The sequence below is a fragment of the Thamnophis elegans genome, chromosome 3, assembly GCF_009769535.1.
Source record: "Thamnophis elegans isolate rThaEle1 chromosome 3, rThaEle1.pri, whole genome shotgun sequence".
In the NCBI taxonomy this organism is placed as follows: domain Eukaryota; kingdom Metazoa; phylum Chordata; class Lepidosauria; order Squamata; family Colubridae; genus Thamnophis; species Thamnophis elegans.
Window position 1 is genome coordinate 69,186,354 of NC_045543.1, and position 21,493 is coordinate 69,207,846.

Consider the following 21,493-nt stretch of genomic DNA (forward strand, 5'->3'; position numbering starts at 1 on the left):
AATAATTGATCCGTCAAGATAATTTGTAATTCTCCATTTGCTATTGAAGATCCTTACTGAACCATAGTTTCACCTTCCTGTTATCCTGTCCCTTGCCTACCAATATATAACCACCTGAGATTTCAAATATTATCAACATTATTTGTCACTTTCTTTATTAATAAAAAAATCCATTTTTGAATGTGAAACATAAGTACTACAAAGAATACAGGCTTGTATTCTATGATCTACCTATAAATCTAATATAACTAAAATATCTGATTATTAGTTGAAACAAGTTTTTAAAAGAATAAGTTAAAGACTTCTGTCTTTGCTGCCAGATTATGTATATGCTCACTTGAAAAAAGGCCTACTGTTTAATAGACTTCTTTTCTAGCTGTGAGAGACTAGGCAGCATGCACAGAAGGACAGTTTATTTCACATATAATAATATACAGTTTTAAGTGCAGCTTTCTCTCAAATGAGTTTGCATAGGACTGGGGGGTAGGATTCATCACAATTCTAAAGATCAGAACTAAGGATTCCTTGTTTTTCAAGAACCATATGTCTGTTGTATTCAACATCTAATTAAAAGGATGGCGGTGGCTCAGTGGCTAAGATGCTGAACTTGTCGTTCAGAAAGGTTGGCAGTTCAGTGGTTCGAATCCCTAGTGCAGCATAAGGGAGTGAGCTTCCGTTACTTGTCCCAGCTTCTGCCAACCTAGCAGTTCGAAAGCATGTAAGAATGCAAGTAGAAAAATAGGGACCATCTTTGGTGGGAAGGTAACAGTGTTCCATGTGCCTTTGGTATTTAGTCATGCTGGCCACATGACCAGAGAGACATCTTCAAACAGCGCTGGCTCTTCGGCTTTGAAAAAGAGATGAGCACTGCTCCCTAGAGTCGGGAATGACTAGCACATATGTGCGAGGGGAACCTTTACCTTTACAACATCTAATTATAAATGATAAATTACACTTCTTGGTATACAAGTAGTCCTTGGCTTATGACCACAATTGAGCCGAAATATCTGTTGCTAAGCAAGACAGTTAAGTGAGCTTTGCCCCATTTTATGACCTTTCTTGCCACAGTTGTTGTAAGTGAAACATTGCAGTTGTTACATTAGTAACACAGTTGTTGAGTGAATCTGGTTTCCCCATTGACTTTGCTTATCAGAAGGTCACAAAAGGTGATCACATGGTCCAGTATGCTGCAACCATCATGAAGGTGAGCCAGTGGTCAAGCCTTCGAATTTTGATCACCTAATCATGGTGATGCTGCAATTTTCATATGTGTGAAAACTGGTCATGTCATTTTTTTAGTCTCGTAGCTTAAAACTATAAAAAAATAGTTGCAAGTTGAGGACTACCTGCACAGCTTTAAGTATGAAATATGGTTGGTAATTGGTTGTTGACCTTGGATAATCTTACAAGGCTAGCCAAATTTAATTAGTATTTGAATAGAAAACAAACAAGACAGGACTGTAGACCTGAAGAAGGTCATGTTAAACTGCTTCTGAATTCACTATGTAAAGGTGTGACTATGTAGGAATTAAGTGTGATACAAAGGAGACTTTACCTTTATCGTGAACATTTCAATGTGTAGCTCAGTTTGGTATAATGTTGGTGTTAAATAAAAGTATATTAGCGTAACAAATTTGCAAGTCTGGTCAGAAAGGCTGCTGAATTAAGTTGTGGACAGTGGTTCAGGTTCAACCCTGGACTCCTTGATGGTCTTGGTCCTTCTGCTATATCAGCTTATAAAGTCCTTATAGGATTAATATGTCAGTCATCTTTTCTTTTGGACCTTAGGCGTGCCACACTTTCTATTATTCTATTATGCATTTTCAATTGTGGGGAAATGGGAGGGGGGAATTGTACGGAGTTAGATGATATATAGCCATAACAAAATTCTTTCTAGACAGCCAAGGTCATCCTTTGTCTTTGTATCTCTGCATCTGACCGGAACTGGATGGGTTAAACTGCCAGCCTGGCAGTGGAAGATTGGACCATGTGATGGACTTGTGGTTGTGGGGGCAAGATCTTGAACTTTCAACTGAGTGGGGAAAACTGGAAATCTTTCAGATTTGGGTTTTCCCAGATGTGCCAACATGGCTCTCTTAATAAATTGGAACTTTGAGGAGTGCTTTGCCTCAGACTCTGATTTAATTTTGGATGCTATTTGGAACCCTGATATAATGATGTAAAAACTGTAAAAAAAACACCAACCTTTGAAAATAAATTTGCTTCTGAAATTTGAACTGCTTTAATTTTCAGTATCTTTTTGTTAGGCTAAAGAATATTTCATTTCAGTAAATATTTGCAAAGTGTCTTTTCTTATGTAAAAGGGGGAAAGGTATCTTACTTTTTCAATTATCAAAAGTATTCTTTCAATATTACAGTATTAGCACTGTGTTTATACTCTTTAAGGCATAGGAAGTAAGAGTTAATTAAAAATGAGACATTGTTGAGCTGATAATGGGTCATGATATAAAATAAAAATATATTACAGTTAAGATAAAGCAGTTATTGATGTGAGTATCTTCTGAAAAATATATAGACTCTTTTGATTAAAGATAATTCTCAGTGGATTTTCATTCCATTAAAATATAAACATGTTTTGAGGTTTGGAAATTGTTCCCAATTCTTTCAAGATCTGTTCTAAACAAATTGTTTTCAAGCCAATTTGTTTCAGGCCTCAGAATTATTTCTGGTAATGACAAATGTTTTAATTAAGCTCTGGATTGTTTTAATAATCATTTGCTTGTTGAATATTTTAAATGTCTAAATGCAAATGTCTAAAACTCCCACTAAGAAATTTTGCAACACTTCTCAATATACTTTTGAGGTATTTGAAATAGAAATTGTTCAGATGTTTTCTCTATGAACATATGCTGCTTAGAAGTTCACTAAAAATAAAGTGATAAGCTACCATTAAGAAATAATGTTCTTCTCCTTGGTCAATATTCTTGACATTTTTGCATTTCTTCAAAGCACCTTATTTTCTTAGCAAGAGCAGGAATGATTAACTTCTCTTGATCAGTGATTGTAGACAAAAAAATTTGGGAAACCATATTTAAATCTTTATCATTATTTTTTTAAAAAAATATATATTCAGAATTGGCTTCTCAGTAGGGAAAGACCATTTCATGACTTAAATTAGAAACATTTTGTTGTAATACTGCTGTTTTATGTAAGAGAGTTAGGTTACTCTGTTACATGATTACAATTTGTGACCTTCCCTAAATGGCTCCCCATAAGTAGTCAATGGGGAAGCTGGTAGGGAAGGCCAGATGTCCCTCCAGTAAATAGTCTGCACCTTCACTTTACCTGGCAGCAATCACTAGTCTCACGATGCTCGTGCCGACCCACTGCATCTTACTTGCCTGCCAGCTTGCTTACAACAACCAAGAATTTGCTCAACAACCCACAATTCTTGCTTAACCAAGGCAATGGGGAGTGCTAGGATTACCATTGCTAAGTGGTATATTCACATGATTCACATGATTTTGAATCATGTGAATATTTTGCCCTTTATAGCTGCATTGCTTAGCAATAAGAATAAGAATACTTTATAGTATAGTATAGAAATTCAGGTTCCAATTTTCATTGTTAACCCAGGTCTACCAATAATAAACCCAGGTAGGTTATCTCGGTGGATCTGATAGAAAGTTCAACCAAGTCCTGCATTGGATGGATAATGAGGATCTTGCATCAGATTGCATCTTGAAATCTCTTCCTAATCATCAGTCGGAAGATACTTGTTGATAGCAGGTGAAAACATGTAGAATGAACCCAATTGAACACATGGAAAAACCAGTAGTGAAATTCAATTTTTTTTACTACCAGTTCTGTGAGCATGGCTTAATGGGTGTGGCAGGGGAATGATACTGCAAAATCTCCATTTCCTCCCCACTCCAGGGGAAGGATACTGCAAAATCCCTTTTCCCTCCAGAGGTGATATTTGTCAGTTCTCCAAACTACTCAAAATTTCCGCTACCAGTTCTCCAGAACCTGTCAGAACCTGCTGAATTTCATCCTTGGCTGAATTTCATCCTTGGTAAAAACCTATATTAGGGATTACTACACAATCTGTATCCTGTTGGGTTATCATTTAAGAGACATTTTCTTATCTAAATAAACAGAATGACCGTGGGTGGGCAAAAAAAAAAAAAAAAAAGAATTGGGAGAGGGAGCAACTTCATTGTGGGAATCTGTCAGTGAGCATCAGACTTTCCTCCCTCCCTATAATTCTATCATCTTCATAGCCGACCAACATGTTGTTGAGATAAATTCTTGGCCATTACTAGGGTTTGGATGGGGAACAACAACAAACTCAAATTCAATTCTTGCTAGCTGAGTAGCTATGGATGAAGAGTTGTTTGCACCCAATGATTTTCTGTTGTTTGGTTCTGGATGTGGTGGCAATTCCTTGTTCAGTGTACAATATTGGACTCACAGCTCCTGTTTGATGAACAGATAACAGTTGTGGCTAGAAGAGTCTTTGTAGAGATTCATTTGGCATGCCAATTATGCACTTTTGTAGACTTTTTATACAAGCTCAGTTGGGTTCACTCTACATCTTTCCACCTGCTATCATAGAGTGTCTTCTGCAGGAATCCTTCCTTGCAATCAGTCACGCCTTGATCATCTCATGTGGCTTTCCTCATTGACGTTTCTTGTCAGAAGCTGGATGGATCTCAAGACAGTGCAAATATCATTAATATATGCCAGTTGCACCTGAATTTTGATCATGACCTTGGCGAAGTTGCAATGTTTGTAAGTAAGTATGAAAACAAAAGTCGTGTCATTGTAACTTCAAACAGTCACTAAATGAACGCTTGTAAGTCATGGACTATGTGTAAAATGGACCATTGTTCTATTCCTATGTGTGGAACAGGTCTCAGAGAGTAGAATCAAGAAAATTGTCTCCTTGGTAGTCTTGTGAAATAGTGCAGAATGACCTTTTGTCTCAAATACTCTTTGATATATCTATTAAGCTACTGAATTCAGTAATTATTGGATTTGGAGCAACTGTCATCCCTTGCTATTTCTTCTTGTTATCAAAATCAGATGAGGTAGCTTATGGATTAAAACAGTGGCAGAGATGTGGGCCAGAAATTTTTACACAAATATTTCCAACATTTTCTGTTGGAAATTCTGTTGTGTTTCAGGCAGGTTTTCAGAATCAGATGATTTGTTCTCAGGTGACAAATTCTCAAGAGTTGGAATTTCATAGCTCTCCCTGACTCCTTCTAGTAGCTCAAAAAAAGTGGAAGGACCAGGGGTGGGATTCTACTGGTTCGGGCTGATTCGAGTGAACCGGTAACTCCGAAGATCAGCTGATTTTGCTTCAACGAGCAAGTGTCCTTTATCTTCTCAGCTGAATCGTGCGGCAAAGTGGATTGTCGTACCTCAGCTGTTTTCCTTCCCAAGCAGTAATTCCCAAGCTCAGTGAACCGGTTGTTAAACTGGTAGGATCCCATCCCTGGGAAGGGCCATCTAGAGAAGCTGCAGAAGAATGAGAGTAAGAAGCATCTCTTTTTCTTCCAGGTAGGCCTCAAGAAGCCAGACACACCTAGTGTTGCTAGGTATGATTCTACAGATTTCCACTGTCACAAACTGGACCTATCAGTTTAGCCCCGCACAGCTGTTGCAACCATCAAATCTGCAGATAGGTGAAATCTGTTGTATTTAAGGCTTGCAAATGTCACAGGTAAATAAAGTTGAGTTCTGAGGATGTTTCCACTTTAATATCCTTGCATTTCATTTTTATCCTGTTGTCATTATAAACTTTTATAATTATTGCAATAAACCCTACTCAACATTTTCTAAAATAAATGGCATTTAAGTGTCTGCAATATTTTTTTTTGCTTCTTTGGAATACTTTTCATAGGAGTAGAAACGTACATTAACCCATTTGGTAATAGAAAACATTATTCTGAATTGTCTCATGTAATAGTAGCCAAAGTTAATTGGCTGCATGGTTTCCTATTAAGAGAAGCAAAGGAAGTCTTGAGCTTTGAACTGACTTTGTAATGTTGTCACAAAGCCAAATCTGATTTGATATCTAGTATTTTTGTCATACTAGAAGAAACCTTTTTGTTTTAATTTTAACAGTATGAAAAGCAGAAAACAGATTTCAATAAACAGCGGAAAAGATAATAAAAGAGAACACCTTAAATCTCCTGAGAACTCTAAAGTAATGAGTCATAATTAAATAGAGGACTCTATTATCCTTCTCTAGTGATCATATAGTGTTTTTGCTATCATTACCATATATATTTACAAAAATATATATGTGTCTCTCTACGTGTATTCTATAATTTAAAAAAAACCCTTTTAGTTTCAGATGATAGTATTAAGCTAATTACAGTTTCATGCATTTTAAAAAGGTAGCAAATAGGAATCTAAGTGTTTAATACCATACTATAGCTTAGCATAAGCTGTAAAGTCTTTGCTAAGCCTAGACCACTATTTTGAATTTAAAAGTAATGGTCTCTTCACTGCCATTTATATTATACGTTCCTGGTCAGATTTTAAACTGAAGAGGAATAGGTCCAAGAGAAATTGAAACAATTACAAAATAACATCAAAGTTTACAAAGATGCCTCTGATGAAATGTTGTAACAAAAAACATACAATATTTTTAAAAGTTGGGCTACTACAGTATCTCAGGTATTCCAAATAGTTAGATATCTTTATTTGTTTGCTTCCATCTTGATGTTATCTAGATTTTTCTCCAGCTCAAATCTTGAATCCCCAATATACAGGTAGTCCTCAACTTACGATCATTCATTTAGTGAAGGTTGAACATCACAATGGCAGTGAAAAAAAGTGATTTTTGACCGTTATTCACTTTTATGATTGTTGCAGCATTCCCGTGGTTATGTGATCAAAATTTAGATGCTTGGCAACTGACTCACATTTATGACATTGCAGTGTCTCAGGACTTCACGTGATCACCTTTTGCGACCTTCTGACAGGCAAAGTCAGTGGGGAAGCCAGATTCACTTAACAACTGTGTTACTAACTTAACCACTGTAGTGATTCATTTAACAACTTTCCTTAACAAAGGAAAGATCAGGAAATGGTGCAAAATTTACTTAACAACTGTCTCACTTACGAATAGAAATCTGGGATTACAATTGTGGTTGTGGTTTGAGGACTATCTGTAAATACCAATATGAATGTGCTGTTTTTCACATTGATAATGGAATTGCAATTGCCAGACCAGTGGACAAATGCAGATTGCCCCATATTCACAAAGAGGTGACTTTCTATTCCTTTACACTAGGGGGAAAAATGGGAGGAAACCAACAAGGATTTTGCTGCATTAAATTTCCTATAAAAACACATCTCATATGAAAAGGGATTCTTGTATTATTAGCACATCTAATTTACATTATTGATCAAAGCTCCTAGATCAGTGATGGCTAACCTTTTTGTCATCGGGTGCTGAAAGTGTATGCGCACCCCCACCCATAATGCAATGTGCACGTGACACCCCCGTGCTTTCCCCATGCATACACATGTGATTCCTCCATGCCCCGTTTTGGGCCTAGTAGGCCTCCCTGCAGCCTCCTGGAACCAAAAATGGGCTGTAAAGTGGGGCACCACACCGCACATGCCCCGATTTGGGCCTAGTAGGCCTCACTAAAGCTTCCTGGGACAAAAAGTGGGCCATGGGGGAAGCACTGCCCCCCAGGCTCCCCCATCCCTGCATGTGCAACCCCCCACATGCATGCACACACATCTCACACATGCACTCTGTGCATATGCAGCAGGGACCTGAAAATCAGATGGACAGCAGGAGGCGCGCATGCATGCGTGGTGGAGTTGAGCTGGGGTGATGTCTGGGTGCCCTCAGAGAGGGTTCTGCATGCCACCTGTGGCATGCATGCCATAGGTTCGCCATCAAATTCCTAGATACTGCAAGAGACTGTCCTGCCCCTGAGCAACAGCAACAGTTCAGTAGTAACAAACATGGCTTCATCTATTTCCTACAGAAAGGAGGATAAATATATTGTGTAACTCCATATTTGTAATGTATGCTATAAACTTTATCTGCCCATTTTCCAACATGAATGAATGAATGAGCGAATTCAGCGCAAAAGTTGTAGCAAAAAACATAATTCTCTAGGTGTATTCCCAGTGAAACGGTTACAATATAGTTTTATATAGCCCTATAGTTTTTCAGCCAGGTGTTCTTGTTTTTTAGGCATTTCAATTCTCTGTGCGAGGTGGGAAACAGAAATGGTGCCCTTCAACCCTGAGGCAAACAGCTTATTTAGGCAGAGAAAATCAAGCCTAATTGTTATTTTCTGGGATTGTGAAAAGAACTAGAAGGATTAAGTCTTTAATTGGAGAGGCATTTAAAAAGAATTAATTAACAAGCAAGCTAACTAGCTAGAAGGGAGGACAGTTTTATTTTAACAGGCATTTTGAAACTATCTGAAACTGGTTGGAAGGTTGATGATTCTTTGATAAAATTGCTTAAGAAACCTACTAAAAAACTTGGAGATGATAACATAAAAGTTCTGGTGAATAGAAAAAAGGGCTATTTCAATTGCTCAGGAATTAAGAAAAGGAAGGTCTTCCAAAATTTTGCAAAGTGACTATGGTAAAAGTTGCCTAATATATTGTAAAAACACTGGAAGTCATCTAAAGCCAACAATATCTCCTGCCTGATATTTTCCTCACTGAATTTGCATCTTAAAACTCCTTTAAAAAATAACCTTGCAAAATTCAGTTCCACACCTTCTGGTGACATACCTAATTTAAGCATACCTAATTTAACTGGATTACCTTGTACGTAAATGTCTGTTTTCCCAAATTTTAAAAAGGATTCCCAGCGACTGGGCTTCATGGATGTAACCAAACAAATAAATAGCCATAAATTTTCCCATTCTCCTCAAAGTTCTTAATCTTTAAAGTTGTCCCATGGATATATATGTATAAAATTTCAGGTTCCTATTTCTGATTCCATGATGAGCACAATGTTTAAAGAGGAAGAAAATGGACAGAACAAAATAGTTATTGCGGAACAAAGACACCAATTTTTGTGTCTATTGATCTGTCTGTCTATCTCTGTCTATCATCCATCCATCCATCCATCCATCCATCCATCCATCCATCCATCCATCTATCTATCTATCTATCTATCTATCTGAAAACACCCAATTTTATTAGCTTTCTTCCATGTTGCCTTCAACAGCTGTATCACACTTTTACACAAAAAGTCAGCATCCTGTTTACCTGTGATGACAATATGATAATTTCTGTCTTAAAATATGCTCTAATTTACCAAGGTTTTCCCTTAAAAGGAAGGTTCCTTCTGTTTCTAGGATATTTTTTAGCAAAGCCGTTTTTTATATTTATAGAAAAAGTGAGACATTATATCCTTCGGTTACTTAATATAAACATTTTCAAAGCCAAATAAGCATGAGTACTATTTGTGATGAATCTAGAGTAGATGGGTGTCAGTTAAGAGCAATTGCAAAACTTTCTAGCCTTCACATTTCACCTGAGATATTGCCAATAGAAACTGTTAGTGGCATGCAATTCTTCCACATGTTTTCCACATTAACCAAGAAAGGAAGAAAGCATAACAATGGGAACAGAATTACAGCACACCTAATACATCAATCAATGAATAGATTACATACAAATAAAGTGCTGGTGATATGTGTGTATGTTGTGGGGGTATGTGTTTCCTTTATTGCAGATAAATTTTATGTAACTCTTTTTTCATGGTTCTTGTTTGCTTCCCAGAAGACCCTTAAACAGATTAAACTTTTTAAAGGCAGTCCTTTTTGTAATCCTTTCATTCTTTGTTCACATATCTGTAGCTTTCCTTGTATTGTATTGTATTATATTTTCTATATTTTAAACCCATAGAAAATTAATTCATAGGCTCGCTTTTTAAAGACTTACTCTTTCATAGTGTAAAAATATAGATTTGCCAAATGCAATTGAATTTTTTCTGATGTAAGCAGTAAATGTGCCAAAAACCCTAGAGCACCTTTGTTTAATTGCACTTGAACTCCTTGATGTACATATGATAATTGGGTGCTTTCTCTAGGCTTTTGATCTTTAAGTGGCAGAAGACATGAAGCTGTCCATTTGTGAATTTTATGACACTAGGCAGTTACATATTTCTATGTATCTTCCAAGCTGTGCCAGTGTACGCTCTAATATGTTTAGAGCGCAGTCTGTCCAGTTTTAATCAGTCATTATTGTTCAAAATTAAATTTATTTCCAGATAAGCGGATATAGTATTGAAGCTTCTTCCAGAGATACTGTATATGCCTTTCAATATCATTATTAAAATTAAGATTGAATATGGACACCTTATTTTAAGGAAGAAATGATTCCTCTATTTCTTCTTCCCTTTTGCATTCTATCAAAATATTTGTATATGATTACCAAAAACATTTTCTTGGTAAGTTTGATTGGTCTGCTCAAATGGAAGAAAGCTGTTTCTCCAGTTCGATTCTCTACTAACTACTTGAACATAAAATTGAAAATAAATAGTGATAGACATCAATTGATTTCAATTAGAATACCTTCTAAACAATGGTAACATGTCAGTAACTTGTGCAATCTAATCCAAATACTAAAGAACTAAAAATTCTGCAAATATATTTACCATTTGCTTCAAAATGTGTCCTTCCTTCCTCAGCTTTAATGAACAAAATATGTTTTCTGATCAAAGGAACATTACCTAATTTTGAAAGTTGTAATATGTAGTCCTGATACTGTTTTATATTCTTCATATATGTATCTCAGATGGTCCAAATTTTTGAAATATCACAATGTGATGTAAACATAGAATAGTGTAATATATTTCAAGCAACTGCCTTCACATTGTGTTTTGATATATATTTTCATAGTAAGACAATAAGTTTTAATTTGAATTGCCTTTTATCTATTGAACATAGAAAGATAAGAGAGGCAAAGGTGAGTTTTTAGAATCTTTCTACCCTTGACTGTACAACAACAACAACAACAACAACAACAACAACTTGGAACTGATTAAGATCAGGAACACTGAAAAAAGAAACAGAAGGCTTTATTTTGGCAGCTCATGAACAAGCCTTAGCGACAAACTGCATGAAGGCAAAAATTCAACATGTTACCACCAACAGCAAGTGTCGCCTCTGTAATGAGAAAGACGAGACAGTCAACCACTTGATCAGTGGGTGCAGCAAAATTACACAAACTGACTACCTACAATGCCATGACTGCGTTGCTAAGATCATTCACTGGAAATTGTGCCAAAAGTTTGGATTTGAGTATAGCAAAAACCACTGGGACCATCAGGTTCAGAAGATTTTAGAGAATGAGAAAGTCAAGATCTTGTGGGACTTCAGAATCCAGACTGACAGGCACTTGGCCCACAACACACCTGACATAACAATAGTTGAAAAGAAAAAAGAATGGTTCATTGACATTGCAATACCTAGAGATGCACAAATTTAAGATAAACAGCAAGGAAAAAATCACAAAGTACCGGGACTTGTAAATTGAAGTTGAGCGACTTGTAATTGGAGCCCTTGGAGCAATACCTAAAGGGCTACCTCACTATTTGGAAATTTTAAATTTATCAGACTTGAAAATTCTGATTCTACAAAAAGCCACCCTATTTGGAACAGCTTATATCCTCCGATGTTACCTTAATAGTTCCTAGGTCCTTGTTTAGGACTCAAGCTGTTGAGCTACCAACCAGCCCCAAAGGCTGTAAATCTCACCAGATTAACATCATCATCATCATCATCATCATCATCTGATGATGATGATGATGATGATGATGATGATGATGAAACTGTTGATCACATACTCAGCTGCTGTAAAATAATCACGCAGACTGATTATAAATTGCGGCATAATTCAGTAGCACAAATGAACTATTGGAATTTGTGCAAAAATTATAATATTAAAACAGCAACAAACTGGTAGGAACATCAGCCTGAAAAAGTCACCGAAAATCAGATGGTCAAGATCTTGTGGGATTTTCGCATACAAACAGACAAAATACTGGCGCATAATACACCAGACATCACACTGGTTGAGAAAAATAAGGTCACAATCATAGACATCGCAATACCAGGTGATAGAAGGGTCGCCGAGAAGGAACATGAAAAAATCGCAAGATACCAGGACTTAAAAATCGAAATTCAACGACTATGGCACAAACCAGCAGAGATAATTCCAGTGGTAATTGGCACACTGGGTGCTATTCCAAAAGCACTGGAATTACATTTAAAACAGTTAAAAATTGACAAAATCACCATCAGTCAAATGCAAAAAGCCGCACTGCTTGGAACTGCACGCATATTACGAAAATACGTTATGACGTCCTAGGCCCCTGGGTGGGGCCCGACTAGTAACCAATGCAAATCCGGCGAAACAACTGGCCGCTGTGATACAATTGTATAATAATAATAAAATCACTATAAAGAAAGAGAAGTTGTGATTATAAGCTATGCTAGCTGTTATGTAGAAAAACATTGCCAAGATACAGCCAGGTAGAAATCCGTTAATTAAAAATAATGCAACTTCAATTTCTATACTGTTTTTGAAAACACTGAAAATCTTAAGCATTTGTAGCATTTGAAATTTCAAACAGGAATATTCATGGCTGGCCACCTTAGGCATAAAAGCTAGCTTGGTGACTTTTGGCCAGTCCTTCTCTTTCAATTCAATTCAAATTACAGAATTGCTATTGTAAGGAAAATAGGAGGGAGGTGGGAGAGAATGAGAATAAATAAATAATAAATAAATAAATAAATAAATAAATAAATAAATAAATAAATAAATGGTATCAATGTATAGTGTAATGTTATAAAGGGGAGATTGAAGAGAAGCATAGTGCATATTTGATTGTGATATTGCACTGATGCAGTATTACCAAATGCTAATAATTTCCCAAAGAATTTTAGCGCACTTTGAAAGTCCCCAGGGATTCTGGATGAAGTACCACAGAAAAATTATGTTTCTAGGAGATTGATAAAGAATGGTCACATTGTGCCATTGCTGCTGTTATGGTCAGCCAATCACTTGACACATTTCTTCCTTCCATCTTGTCAAAACAGAATTTAATCAGAATTAATCACAGGCAGAAGCAAAACACTGTAGAAAAGCATTCTCAACGTAGCACACGGCTCAGATTTTTTCGCATGCATTCCTTTCAATAACTACATTTCTCAATCTTTTAAACACTTAAATTTAAATTACAGCTTAGGTGTCACTTAATGATGTGACATAGATAATTCTTTAATCTGATTCTTCAAACTTCAAGCAATTTGTAGTGTTTTCTCTTTGGGTGGATACTGTTTGTACTTCCCCGAAGTGTTTTACCGAACGAGAGAATATGAATAACAGCAATAAGCCTGGGATAGGAAATACCTCTAGTGTGGAAAGACATCATCAAGTTGTTTCAAAAATACCACACAGAGTTTATTAGTTCGGTAGTAAAGTTTACTCTGATGAGAATATCGCTGCTAATATTGATAGGTAAAAATCTTACAGGTCAAATAAAGGAAATGAAAAAAAGCTGAAAAATGTGCTTCAAGCACTTTGTTTCTACTGATTTCTCTAATTTTCTCTAGTTTATTTATTCAGTAAATTTTTATGCTGCCCATCTTTCCTATAAGGAGATCTCTAGATTATAGGGCTGTAGCATCACATTCAGATGACACTCAAGCTTAACTAAAGTTGCTTTGTGAGGCAAAGATAGATAGGTAGGCAGGCAGGCAGGCAGGCAGGCAGGCAGGCAGGCAGACAGACAGACAGACAGACAGAATTCTTTATTGGCCAAGTTTCATTGGACAGACAAGGAATTTGTCTTTGGTGCATATGCTCTTAGTGTACATAAATAAAAATAAAATGGAACACATTCATCAAGACTCCATAAGATATAACACTTAGTGATAGTAATAGGTTACTAATAAGCAATCAAATCATACTAGGAAACAAATAAAAAAATATCAATTGTAAAGATACAAGCAACATGGTATAGTCATAAGTGGGAAGAGATAGGTACTAGGAGGGAAGGGAAGAATAATAGTCATTCAGTCTTATAAATTATTTGACAGTGTTGTGGGAATTAGTTGTTTAGCAGAGAGAAGGCATTTGGGAAAAAAACTGTCCTTGTGTCTTGTTGTTCTGATATGCAATGCCTTATCCAAAAAGATGGCAATTGCAAACACTAGGACAGTACAAACTAGTGAAATAGCCACACCTCTTTGGCAAACCGTCTTCAGAAGCATTTTGCTTCACTTTCCCCCCTGCAGAATGGAGTGACTCTGCATTCCATATTCATGTGCAACCAAAGACAGCTCAGATGAACCTCAGGAACCCAATGAAAGATGCAGTAGCTTTAAAAAGTTGTTGGAAATAAATGCTTGGTGCAGGGGACCATGCATTGTTGCAATACATCCCTTGAAGAAGCTTGGAATAATCCTAAGAGCAGATGTTAAGGGAGAAGACTTCTTCCTAGATGTTAGCTGTTTAATGTGCTAGAAGCGATGCCATTGGAAGGGGTCCATAGGGCAGCTGCCCACTTGGAAGAACGGTTGTGTGAAGTAGCAGTCCTATAAGCTCTGCCATGCCACTTTGTGCTGAGATTGACAAAGGAAGCTTGAGTATAAGTAGAGTGGGAGTAATGTCTTGAAAAGTCCCTTAATTGTAAGAGAACTTATTGTTCCCACTGCTGTCATTGGCTTAAGGGAAACATAATGTATCAAAAAAAATGGCAATAGCTACAAAAAGACTAAGTCTGGAGAAATGGAGACATGAATGTGGGTGGATTGCCCTATTCCATTTAGTTATTACAATTCATTTTCATTTGCTCAAGGAAGAATGTGGGAAAGTGGGCTAAAACTCCACAATTATTATATATGAAATTTAAAAAAAAAAAATTTGGGGGGTGGTCAAGCTGATTAGTTCCTTGACATTGGGTGGCTTGCAGTGGCTTGATGCCAAGATACTTGGAGATACCATAGGCTAACTCTTTTATTTCCTGATGGTCTCCCTTCCAAATATTAATCAGATCCAAATCTTTTTGGGTTTTCAAGGTCAGCTTAGCTCAGCTTGGTACTGCAATTTATGTGACATGTTTTCTGCCAGGATTAAACTAAGACAGAAGTTTGCTTTCTTATTATTTTATCAGTTACGAAGTTACAATTCCCATCTTCCTGGGCAATAAATAAAAGGTTCAAAAACTCTTAAGTACAAAACAATCATTTTGGTTATAGGAACAAAGGCAGAAAGGAAACATCTTACCCAGTATTATTTTACACTATCTTTTCAAAACTACATTGGTTGTAGCTTTGCAATTATGTTCAGTTTTGGGGGATTTCTGGATCTCAACTCAGTGTTAATACAGTACTTTCTCATGTTTTTTCATTCATTACATCTCATTGCTATCATGTAGTTTGTTATATTTGCATTTTTTAAACATTAAGACCAGCTTTCATCATGCCCTCAGTGTTCAGCTTGTAAACTGTGTGCTATGTTGCCGTCAGTGTGGCCCAACATATTGCACAGAGAATGTTCACATTAACTATGGGTAATACTGAATCACTGTGCATGCCTGAATTAAGTTTGTATCTTAATTACATGCTGACATTGCAAAGTCACCCTGTAGTTGGCATTTCCACCTTATTGTAGTTCTTGCAATAACCTGTAAAACCAGGAGGTACAGCATTTCCCAGCAGAGGCCTATATCCATACTCTAAAAAAAATAAATAGATAGGGCGAGGACAAAAAACTAAGTTTCATTTTTATTGCTGTGCTCATTCATTTAAATATTAAAGAGAATTCATATGATATTAACCAATATGTACCGAGTTTATTACATTAAAATGATTATTTGATAACAAGGTTTTCTGGATGTCACCTGTGGTCCTGGAAGGTTGGGTTATACTATCAAGAAAATCAACATAATCTTAGAGATTTTCAGCTGCATGAAAAGAAAGTAATGAAACTTTCAAGTATATTTCTGCAACATGATTTCTTCCAGACGAGGAACTTTGATTTAGAATCTCCATTTGAAAATTACAGGGAGTAGGAATCCTTGTGGAAACAGATATTAGAGAAGGGTAGAGTGAACAATGTAACCACACATACACTTCTGCCCCCGATCAATTTTTGCATGGAATCCAAAACCTATCCTCAAAAAGATAGTGGTCCTTCATCTCTCTCAAAGATATCCCATCCATGTAATTAAGTGTAGCAAGACCGTGGCATCATTTAGAGTGCTTTAGAGAGTTGCATATGCATTGCAGTACAGTAAATTATTTGTTTATATTAATATATGTTTATATAACGGCAAAACAAATATAGTAGCAATTTGTATGAAAATTTGTATGAATAAACACTTGTAATTCAGGAATTCAGGTTCAGGAAAAGGGTTCCTTATTGGTATTCTTAGTCATTTGGTTTCTATGATATTAAAATGGTAGAAGACTACCGACATTCCTTGCTCCATTTAACTACAATATTTAATGAATTAAAATACTCAAATATTTAATTGACCATGATATTCTAATTTTTTTTGTAAAATCAAAGACAATTTAGCAATTTTTCTTAAGGTTAGGGTTGTTAATTTGCTAGTTTTGAGAAATTGTTGTGTAAATTAATTTCTTAAGCAATTTTTAACAATGAGAATTTAACACTAAACAAAATAACGTAAATTTTTTTTTTAATGTAAAATGTGAATGTAGCAGATACATCTTGCAAGCTCACCAACACAAAACTAATTGTTGCCAAAATTATTTAAAATAATGGATAGGAAATCAGGATTTAATCAAAGCATAACATATAAATAACTCTTGTTCTTCCCAACCATGATCTATTTGATCAGATAACTGCTTTTATCAGTTTTACTCCTGTCAATTCTTGATCAGGGCAAACATAGCTATTTCAGATGAAAATCTGGTATAATCTAGACTTATATAAATTAAAAGTTTTATCTAAATAAAAGCAGGTTTTTATTTAGATACTTAAAACTTTGCATGATCAGTGGGAATATTGCATGTTCAAATCTAAAAATACCACCATGGCTGTAAGATATTTTTATAGAATATTTGCCTCTTACTTGTATTCAGTCTCTGGCAATTAATACTCATTATTTGTTTAGTTAATAATATTAAATTCCATTTTAATTTGATAGATTCCACCCCAGGAATGTTTAGGTCATTTATTGAAAAAAAGGAATGAATCGGCAATGCTCCAATATTTCTATGAAATATATTATGATGTTTCTAAAGCAGGAATTACTCTCTTGATATTGCTTTCTATTCTCCCTTAGGTATATTGGAATACAAATATCCATAATGTTTAGATGAGATGCTGCTTACTGTAATTATTTAACTATTCTGGCTATAATGGAATTTTCATAGTAATTAATTATTTGGAAAATATATTGCCCGTAATAGATTCTAGTCATTATGAGTTTGCCAGCTAATTCAACAGTCAACACATTTCTTTCACAAAATTAACCTCAGGTACATTTTTCTTAAGATTCTTTAACTTTCCACATAATCATTGTGAATGAACATCAACTTTATATTCTTCATGCTAAGATGAGAGTACTATATGTTAGGTATTTTTGTATGCAAATCTTATAGGTACAGAGTAAGCACGGAAATTCTTACTGCTATTTGTTCTATAATTCTGAAAATTAAAAACTATTATTGAAAATAAATATGTATATACTTTATAGACAGATACACTCAATGAAGCTACTGCTGTTTTTAGACATAGTGAATGAAAAAATAGCAGCTTCACAAATCTAATAAATAAACAAACTCTTAGATTATCTTTTTAATCCCAGAAATTTTAGACACGGCAGAAAAAGTCATAAATCTCTTTTGGTATTAGCAAGACATATCAATTTAAAAATGACATTTTTTTCCATTATAGTTTTTTTTTTAATTCTAGAAAATATATAATTACATATGTCTCATAATGTGGAAAAGGCTTATGTGTATCTATCTCTAATTTATGTATTTGTCAAATGAACAAAAAAAAATTAAAACAGAAATTATTCCCTCTTTGTGCATATGTGCAAAAGGAGTTTTTTTTTATGGAGCTTGCTTTGGAAAAAATAAAGAATGCTAGTAAATGTTTAATTATATTTCTTTAGTATAAATGTTTAACCTAAAAGCAACCCAAAAGAAGCGTTGCACTGCTTCAGATCCCAAACTTCCAAATTCACTGCCAATGGAATTCTTATTTCTCCTGAGAAATAAGAATTTTCTGTTTTCCTAGAATTAGCTGATTCTAGATCCTCCTGATCTCTCAGGGTCAATGGTATCAGCATCTCCATTTCCTTTTCATCTGGTCTTTTAAAATTTGAAACTTGTTCAGAAGATTACGGCCTTAGATACTGCAGTGTTTCTCATTTTAATTCTGTTTATTGATTGAACCACAAGATTCTCTACCCAAAAGTACCAAGCAATGCTTGAATGATTCTGATTTTCAAATATAGGGCCTAGGATTCATTTGGAAGAGGGGGAAACCCAAGCATATATAAACTCTGAAATGTTAACTAGTAGCAATAATCAAAGAAAGAGAACATTTTGAGTACACACATACTTTTCTCTAAAAAAAGAAAAGTTTGGTGAGTACAATTAATGTTGCAGTCATTGTATTAGGGGTGTGTGTGTGTGAGAGGGGGGGGGTTGGGGGAGAGAGAGAGATGCATGGTTTTTGTTTTTTCATCTTCTACAAGAGCCAAAAAGTTTCCTGCCGCTCTTTTTCTAGCTATTGACAAATGATTGCCAGATGTGAGATCTTTGCGGTGTTCTCTCCTCTCAGCAAACCTGCAGTGATGGGATATTTGATTCTCCCTTGCCCATTTCATCTGCTTCCACATCTGCCAGGGACACACAAATAATATATCCCTACATGAGAGTTTAAAGCTTACTCATGTTCCTTTTCTACATCCCTTCCCCACCAATCTAGACTCAAACAGGTAAAGCCTTTTTGAGAGATGGACCCCTGAAGAGCTCCCTCATTGTGGAAAAAAAGTAGTTCAAATCCCTAGTGCCGCGTAACCGGGTGAGCTCCCGTTACTTGTCCCAGCTTCTGCCAACCTAGCAGTTCGAAAGCACGTAAAAATGCAAGTAGAAAAATAGGGACCACTTTGGTGTGTCTTTGGCATTTAGTCATGCCAGCCACATGACGACGGGAACTTCTTCAGACAGCCCTGGCTCTTCGACTTTGAAATAGAGATGAGCACTACCCCCTAGAGTTGGAAATGACTAGCACATATGTGCGAGGGGAACCTTTACCTTTTAAGGATAACTAAACTTACATTTTGTTTGATTTAATTTAATTTTACTTTTTGTTATTTCAATATAGGCATAATATATTAATAATATATGCCTCTAGATAACGAGCTGAGCTCATTTCATGTTAGTTTACTTTATATATTATTGTGGAAGTATGTATGTAATGTAATGTAACTCAGTTTGTATGGCTATCAGACTTATCAAAACACACTTAACTCTTGCAAATGTTTATTAATAAACTCCACTAAACTATTTTTAATGACTGTTGAAATACAGTCCTTCGCTTATGATCACAACTGGGATGGGTTCATTAAGTGAGACATCACATGACCGAAATCAGCTTTATCAGATTTGTTAAATTAATCATTATTGGCATTAAGAAAATCTCATGGTCATTAAATGAATCACACAGTTGTTAAGTGAATCTAACTTTTCCAATGGACTTTGGTTGCCATCTGCGAAGTTTGCAAATCATGATCACATAACTGCAAGACACTGCAATCATTGTAAACACAACCTGGTTGCAAAGTGCCTCAGTTGCGATCATATGACTGTGGGGAATGGTGCAGTGTAATAACTATAAGGATGGGTCACTTTTTTCTGAGATAAACTTTGAACTGTCGTCAAACAGTTAAACTAATGGATACAAGTTAAGGACTAGCTGTATTGAGCAAATTACAACAAAAGCTTAGCCAAACAGAAACAATATCAAAAATTTGTAAACACTGATGAGGAGTAGAATAAAGACTTCCGCAATTTAAAATAGGGTTTTTTATTGCTGTTGTTTCAAAGATAATTATTTTTAGCAATGTGAGTGGCTAAGTCTTTCCTTAAAACCTTATACAATAATAAATATCCAGACACAAAATTGGAAGGAAACAAGGGAATTGTTTATATTGATAGTTTTACCATTCAAACTTTTCTATAAAATATATACTTTTTTAAAAAAAATACATTTTATTTTTAGTCTGTTCAGTAGGGTGGCCTCTGGGTTTCTCTATTAAGTTTGGCTGAGCAAAATTGTCTTCTATTTTCAGCCACATTTTAGAGTTTTAGAGAAGAGTTAGAGGAACTAACCTATGTTCGCATAACAGTTAATGGAACAGACTATATGTATTTCTCTAGTTTTATATAAATGCACGTTATTTGCTTTTCTTCTGCTGTAAAATTACAGTTTGATAAATATTTGTGTGTGTTTTAAGATTAGTTTTATTTTTACATAACTAATATATCATAAAATATAAAAACAATAAAAAAGCAACAGTAGAAATGAGTGAAAACATTCTTGTCATCTTAAAAACTTCAGGATAGGCAGACAAGAGAGAGCAAGTGTGGTGTGGTATTGTAGGATAGCATAGTATCAGGTACTGGGTTTTATTGTTGTTGTTGTTGTTGTTGTTGTTGTTGTTGGGAGAATGAATGCCATTTGGAATAGGTCCTTCACGTAGATTGTTTCATGCAAGTACCAAGAACATAGAAAGAATCCCAATATGTACCTGGGACTATTTCTTTTTCAGCAGTAGCCCCTTCAGAATAACATAACATACTGTAAATTCCCTAGAGTATAAATCATAGCTGGATCATTCAATGTTTATGTGCGGGAATAGTGAATTATTGAAGTCACAGCACACTGAAAATGTTCAAGTGGGGGGGGTGTCTCTGTGATTTGCAGACGAGCAGCCCATTTTGAAATCATTTTTCCTTCTAAACACACATCGGATGCTGTGATAAAAAGTAGAATATTTGAAGGTCAGCAACGACGTTTGGCTCTGTGCTCCCTCTGCAAGTCTGAAGTCCCTGTCCCACAAGGCAAGAGCTTTTTCCTATTCAAAACACTTCCCATAATCTAGCCTTAATAAAGCAATTCTGGGTTTCTCATGCTTCCCTACACTTCTTGCCATTGTGACTCAGGGAGTTCATGAGAGACACAAAACAGTGGGAGTGTCATCCGGAACCAGCACCTAGGGAATGTCCTTCAGAGGACAACTTGTCACAAGCCGTCAAAGAATCGAGTGGCTTTGTGGTCTCTGAACATCTGGCAGCACTGCACAGGAAGCTGGGGGGGGGTGTCATTAATTGTGATGAAATAATTTAAACCATCAGGAATAAATGAGGCTGTTAAGTGAAGTTCATATTCCATTTGCTGTGCACATGTGCCAAGCAGCTTGTGTGCATTTTAGAGAGAGAGAGAGGGAAAAATTATTAGCTTGTGA

The 21,493-nt window shown here is 35.7% G+C and overlaps 1 protein-coding gene across 1 annotated transcript in view; it reads left to right on the forward strand.

Annotated features, from left to right (window-relative positions):
- The window catches only part of BNC2 (basonuclin 2), a 285,256-nt gene that overhangs the window by 40,149 nt on the left and 223,614 nt on the right, over positions 1–21,493 (forward strand).